Source organism: Dendronephthya gigantea, unplaced genomic scaffold (assembly GCF_004324835.1).
Source record: "Dendronephthya gigantea isolate DGI-Jeju-01 unplaced genomic scaffold, DenGig_1.0 000001F, whole genome shotgun sequence".
In the NCBI taxonomy this organism is placed as follows: Eukaryota; Metazoa; Cnidaria; class Anthozoa; order Malacalcyonacea; family Nephtheidae; genus Dendronephthya; species Dendronephthya gigantea.
Window position 1 is genome coordinate 6,268,711 of NW_021163011.1, and position 6,288 is coordinate 6,274,998.

General features: G+C 37.5%; 1 protein-coding gene across 2 annotated transcripts in view; it reads right to left on the reverse strand.

Moving 5' to 3' along the window:
- The window catches only part of LOC114527275 (transmembrane protein KIAA1109-like), a 28,966-nt gene extending 28,400 nt beyond the window's left edge, over positions 1 to 566 (reverse strand). Inside the window, exons 1-2 of one of the 2 annotated variants that reach the window (XM_028548936.1) lie at positions 431 to 566; positions 270 to 306 (exon numbers count right to left, since the gene is read on the reverse strand). The gene's annotated coding sequence lies outside the window, so the exon portion shown is untranslated. The remainder of the gene's footprint in view (positions 1 to 269; positions 307 to 430) is intronic. The other variant, XM_028548944.1, reaches the window with a different exon arrangement.
- Between the last annotated feature and the right edge of the window lie 5,722 nt (positions 567 to 6,288).

Consider the following 6,288-nt stretch of genomic DNA (forward strand, 5'->3'; position numbering starts at 1 on the left):
TGGAATTTAAATAGAGAAGATCAGTTGGCACAACCACAATAAACTGGAACATATGAACACATAAAATTTCATTTACATGATATTATAGTCTATTAACTATATTTAACAGCCATAATCTTTGAATAAAACAAGTTCTCAAGTCAGTCAAGTGCACTTCTGCATCTTCAACTTTGAGGTTTAGATAACTTTTACATATAGTTTTTGATGAATGCAAAAAAATATTTCACACTCGTCAGCTTTATGTATATAATATATAACATCAATCTAACCTGAAATCAAATACAATTACTGCCAGAATGTCAAGATCTGCCAAAATCAAGTTTACATTGATTGGATCATGTACGTCAGACTGTCAGAGCCAGTGGTCAGAGCATATGTATGCCGAAATAAATGCACAAGGTTCAATTTATTCAATTCTGCGCCCCCTTACCTCACTAGCACCAAATCATTTGAAAGAAGAATTAATATAAACATCTGTTAACGAGACCTTTCTTTAATCATACTGTAAATTTTTCTTTTTTTTGCAAAGTTTAATAAGGATGCTGCTAGCTGTATATTTGTTTTTTAAAAATCATCCGAATGTTTCCGATCTTATTCCGATCAACCAACGATTACAGATTATTCACTCAGTGCTCCGGATGGGCTATCTTTTTAAAAAAATCTTTATGTAAAAGGGGAAATCGGAAGTCAGCAAGCTGGAAAGAGGAGATCGGGAAATTGGGAAATCGGGCTCATATATATTAAACTTGAAACTGAATTGTGGCCCAACTTCATCTCAACGTTTTTTAAAAGTATCGGCATTGAAAATTTATTTACTTCATTTGAAAGAACATTCACCTAAAACCACTCACGAATCTCTTTTACCAAGTTCTAAATTTGTATCTTGCTTAGTTTTCGAGATATTTAGGCCGAAACTGGGCCGAAATTAGTGAGCTAGCCACCATCTTGGATTGCTGCTGGATGCCTGGATATGCATGTTACGTCACAAGCAGAGTCACGAGTTTTTTATCCAGACTTATCCGGATTTGGGATTTTGGTAGAAAAAATTTTATCGGCTCACCACCACTCTCTATTTAATGCATCCGAATACTCTTCCCAGTGACCCAGTCCCTGCTTAAAGCTGGTATCGAGCGGTATCGATACCCCACTCGACGGCTTTCGACACTTAAAGTTTTCGCACGTACACGCACGTAAAAGTCTAAATCCTTATAGAGGTTTTTCTTGGTGGTCATCTTTGTGGTCAACTTCAAAGTTCCGCCTTTGTAATGTATGCATGTTCCTTGTCAGAACTTTTGACCCAGTTCAATGAGCTAGCCACAAAGATGGCCGCCATGAAAAACCTCTATACATTTTAGTGATTTTACCTTTGAAATAAATCGAATGAACTTAGTTTTCTGCATATTTTAGCTATAGTATGCATTATTCAGTGACCTAGATGTTAGATAATAAAAATTTAAAAGTATTTAAAATTTTCCGTACGTAAAAAACGCGTAAGTGGAAAGCAGCCTTTATGCCCTTACACTATACGCGCGATATTTGGTACGGTACGGATAGAACTGGCACCCGTGGCCGTACCATTTTTATCCGTGACGGGTGTTTCGATGATGCTTACGATTTACGAAAGCAGGACGCTTACGCCGTGCACGAAAGCGTATTTGGGCGATAACGCAATTTGTTGGGTTTGATAAATAGCAATACTAACAGACAGATGTCTCATGATGACAGATGAAAGGATTTGAACAGTAATATTTGTATGTCGACTGCGAGGTGCCAAAGGCAAAGGACCTCGCTCAGAAGTAACTGTAAGCCTAGTTGAAAAAAAGAAAAAGGAAATTGTTCGTGCTATTCTTTATATGACCATGATAAAAGACTTGAAGACTAAAAAGCCAATAAACTAAAACAAAGTTTTTATTATCTTTCTTTATATGTATTAAGAATTTCTCAAAATTATTACTATCATGGAGGAAATTGCTTGAAGAGTCCCATAAAAAGGTGCTCTAAATAAAAAAAGCCCAAAAAAAAGTAAAAAATCGCCGAGCATGATCCGCGAAGGCCTGTGCGGCGCCATTGACATTTTTTTTGGTCAAGTAGTGTAAATTCTTGCTATACAAATGCCAAAGAGGACAACCAATGTAAAAAAAAGAGCCATGTAATTGATTGATCATCTTCAGACGACAGACATAGGCGTATGTGGCGGGGGGAGAGAGGCCGTTCCGCTGTAGCCACTCCAGGGCCGTCGAAGCAAATTACGATTCGGGAGAGGGGGGTCTGAAAATGCAAATAAGTAACCACATTTGAAACTACCTTTTATTTAATGAGGGATGCGAAAATCGTGTTAAAATCCAACGCAATGTTTAAATATCTTTCTTTCAAAGATTGTCGCAAGCCCCCCGCATCCGACGAGCCTGCATTCAAGGCAGAATCCTCACCACCCCCACTAGTTTTAGGCCCGTACATTGTCTTTATATTTCTTGCAGGTAACTCTCGCTTCTGTCGCGTGTCGCCGTCTACATCTTACTGCATGTTTCCACCTTTCGGTTTCCAGGCAAGTGGTATCAATAGTTTGATACTTCAATAAAGCAAAATTGCAACTATGCTAAACGCAGTTAGTTATTAAACATTCGGTTTTATGATTCAACATGCCTAATATAGAAACTGATGTCGATCCATGACAGCGCTCGACAATTACAGTGGATCTATTTTCTATTGAGCTCTGGCTTCCAAAACTACGAAATTTAGATATTTTGCGACGCGAGTTGATCTGAAAGCGAGTAACACCGTAACCCTGACGTGATGAATCAGATATAGCAGAAATATCACTTATGGACTGGGAAGAAACTGAAACCGAAAAAACGGCTCTTAGACTTATAGGCTCTTAAAATGCTCAGTGGATGACAACACCGGAAAGATGATTAGGGGTTTTGTCGTTAGAGAGACAGGATAGCGCCGGCCCCCCTAGCAGAAGCCATAGTGGTGTATTGGATCATTGTTAACCCCAGCGTGGTACCAAACATTGAAAATAAGCACCCTCTGGGAGGTCTAAGCAAAACTGACTTCACTTATCAAGGGGACAAAATCACAATTTCCGTTTCGAATCTTGTATATAGTCTAACTGAACACCTAATAAAAGCATTAACATATCGAGTGTGTCCCATACTGATACTGAAGGTAGATGGGAGGTGGTGGAAGATATCAGACTTTAGCACCAGGGGGCAACAATGTTTTGCCATGCCGAGAATTTTTACCACTAGAGATCAACTCAGATGTCTGTGAGTCTGTCATTTCTCTTGATCGCTGTCGGCTTTAATTGAGAAAACCCTTCAACAATAATCCACAATGATGTAAAAACCATAATAAATATTCAACTGCTTGTTTTTTTATTTTTATCACAAACAGATAATGTAAGAACTAGGAAGCGATTCTACTTCTTTGCAGCGATCTTTTTCGCCGAGCAATGCATGCTGCTGGAAGGCCGCGGCTTTCTGAGGAAGTCTTCCACCGCGAGATGGAACTTTTCCCGGATTATCTTTGAATTGTGTTTACGAGAGTGGGTCCGCTTTCGACGACTTGTAAGAATTCCAGACTGTATTCAAGACCAACAATGAAATGTAGCCAATATATGATTTATTTATTTGGCGGGGTTTTGAACGAACCCATGCATATTTCGCCGAAAGACACTAAATTATCACCGCAAAAGTGTCATATTAAAAAAGACGTAGCTATGTTATACAATATATCAAAAGCGTCTTATATTGCTTACGTTAAGCGGTTTTAGAAACGCAGTTATCCGGAATCCATGCATGTAAAAATACAATTATGACAGGGAAAGAATACATACAACTGATACAAGTACAGCAATATAAAATGCAATACATCAACTATGAAAGTTATAACGTATATGACTGATTTCAGATTCTGGATGTTTCTTTTTAATATGCCGTGTTAAATGACTGCGATTATTAAAACAGCTTGAACAATTTGGGCATTTATAAGGTCGTTCCCCAGAATGAATCAATGAATGCCTCTTTAAATTTCCTTGAATTGAGAAAGCTTTACTACAAAAATTGCACCGATATGGTTTCACTCCTGTGTGCACTCTGCTGTGGATTTCCAAGGCACTTCTTTTGGTGAATATTTTGTTGCAAACTTCGCATTGGTACTTCGTTTGACCTGTGATATATATGCAATGTGGAATGCTTCAATCGCATTTATAAGCAAATTTGAAAACTAATAAATAAATAAACTATATGTTTATATAGTTAGATAGCTGTTCTGACAAATACTAGATCCAATTGACATCGTTATAGCTAGATCATATTTTTCACTGATCGGATCATTATATAAAAGGCTTAGCAAGATAACCTCTGCATGCACAGATATCTATATTATTATTGGTGGAATGTTCAGTAAATAAGAATCATATAATAGTCACCCCTGGTGCATTGCATTTACCATATCATGCGTCTATATACACCGCAGTGAGTCTGGAATGCCAACATGCATTTGAGGTCCACATGCATATGATGCCCGATTCTATTGGACTTTTCAGGGCAATATGTTATTGTTGAACAAAATTCCTACCTTTGTGTTTTTGTATGTGTTTCATCAATCCAGCGAAACTGTGACACATCTTACTGCAAAATCGGCATTGTGGTAATGATGACTGTATTTCATGAAATTGGAGCATGCTTCGTTCCGCGGTGGCAGATCGGCCGTGAAGACAATCTGAGTTTAGTCTATTTATATTATGAAGTTCTTTGTGACATTGTAACCCATCGGATCTCGTGAAAGATTTTCCACAAATTTCACAATGAAACGGTCGTTCTCCAGTATGTATTCTTTCATGAGATTTCCAATGCGAACGCCATTTAAATGACTTTTTACAAAACGAACAGTGGTAACAATTTTCGGTTTTTCTTCCTTTTATAATTAAACATTGCGGTGATGCGAAAGATTTTGCTTCCATAGCTGACGATGTTTCTTTTGAAAGTGGTTCTTCATGCACGGTTTCTTTGGAGGATTTTACAGGTTTTCCACCCCACTTTATGACGCTTATCTGACGAGTTCCAGCTCCGGTAATGTCGGACATATTATTTTCCATTAAACGCTAAATCGTCTAATAAGATCTTGTGGTTACGTCTTTCAATATATCTCAGTATATCTCAGTGTGTGGCCATTGATCATGATGATGCTGACTATCTCCTCTTTCAACCCATATATTCTCTCTCATAGTCGTGCAAACCACATAAAGACATAGACATAAGTGTCTTATCAATCCATACAATGTTATTATTGACTATTGCAAAGTCAGAACTCCACAGCTCGTCCTCTACTGGATCATGTGTTGATTATAGAAAGATCAATGGAAGACAATATACAAAATCGACGGAAGGAGATTTTCTTGACCAATGCCGTGAAACAGTAAAACTGTAAAATATATACGTCTTAATAGTACATAAAGTTGATTCTTGTAGAGTTCCCACGGTGGTAGATTGGTGATCCTGCCGCTGACCACTTAAGCGCCGCGAACACTATTATCCGCTTATCTGAATGTGCTTGGAATCTTACAAACTAACCAAGCATAATGTCTATAGTGAAATAAAATGAGACTCAATGAGTAACTTGCATGTTATCCGATTGGTTTCGAAGTTTGCGATGATTCATTTCAAGCCAAACGCTTTCAGGAAATCATCAATATCTCTGCCGAAGGTCCACCTTTTTTGCGGTGACGCACGCTATCTTCATATATTCCAAATCTTTTAACGAAGCCTTTTGTGACGAAATGTCGAGGAATTTCTTTGTAAATTGTCCCATTTTAATATGTTGATGAACTGATTTGTTTATTTACAAGATTTCCTTTCTTATGCACAAAAGTTGAGACGTGCACTAGAAGTTATTCTGAAATGACTGAATTTACCTTTTAGAGTTAAAATATAAAATTCATTCCACTTACAATGACGTAAGTCAGTCACCATGATTTTTTGAGATGTTGGTTATCTTGTCTTAGTGCATGTCACGTCAAATACAACGTCAACAGCAAACCATGCAACATGGAAGATTTTAAAATGAAGAACTACACCCAGAAAAAGCTTGCATTTATAAGCAATGAGTATAAATGATTTAACAGCATTGTTTAATAGCACACTTTTGTGCCTGTGCAAATGTTCAGATCTAATACTGATAGATACGAACACCACTGTTACACAATCCATATAGTTACACCTTAGTTTTTTGTTGGATATACTGATGACATGCAAATATTTCAAGCTATGTTATCGTGATACTGAC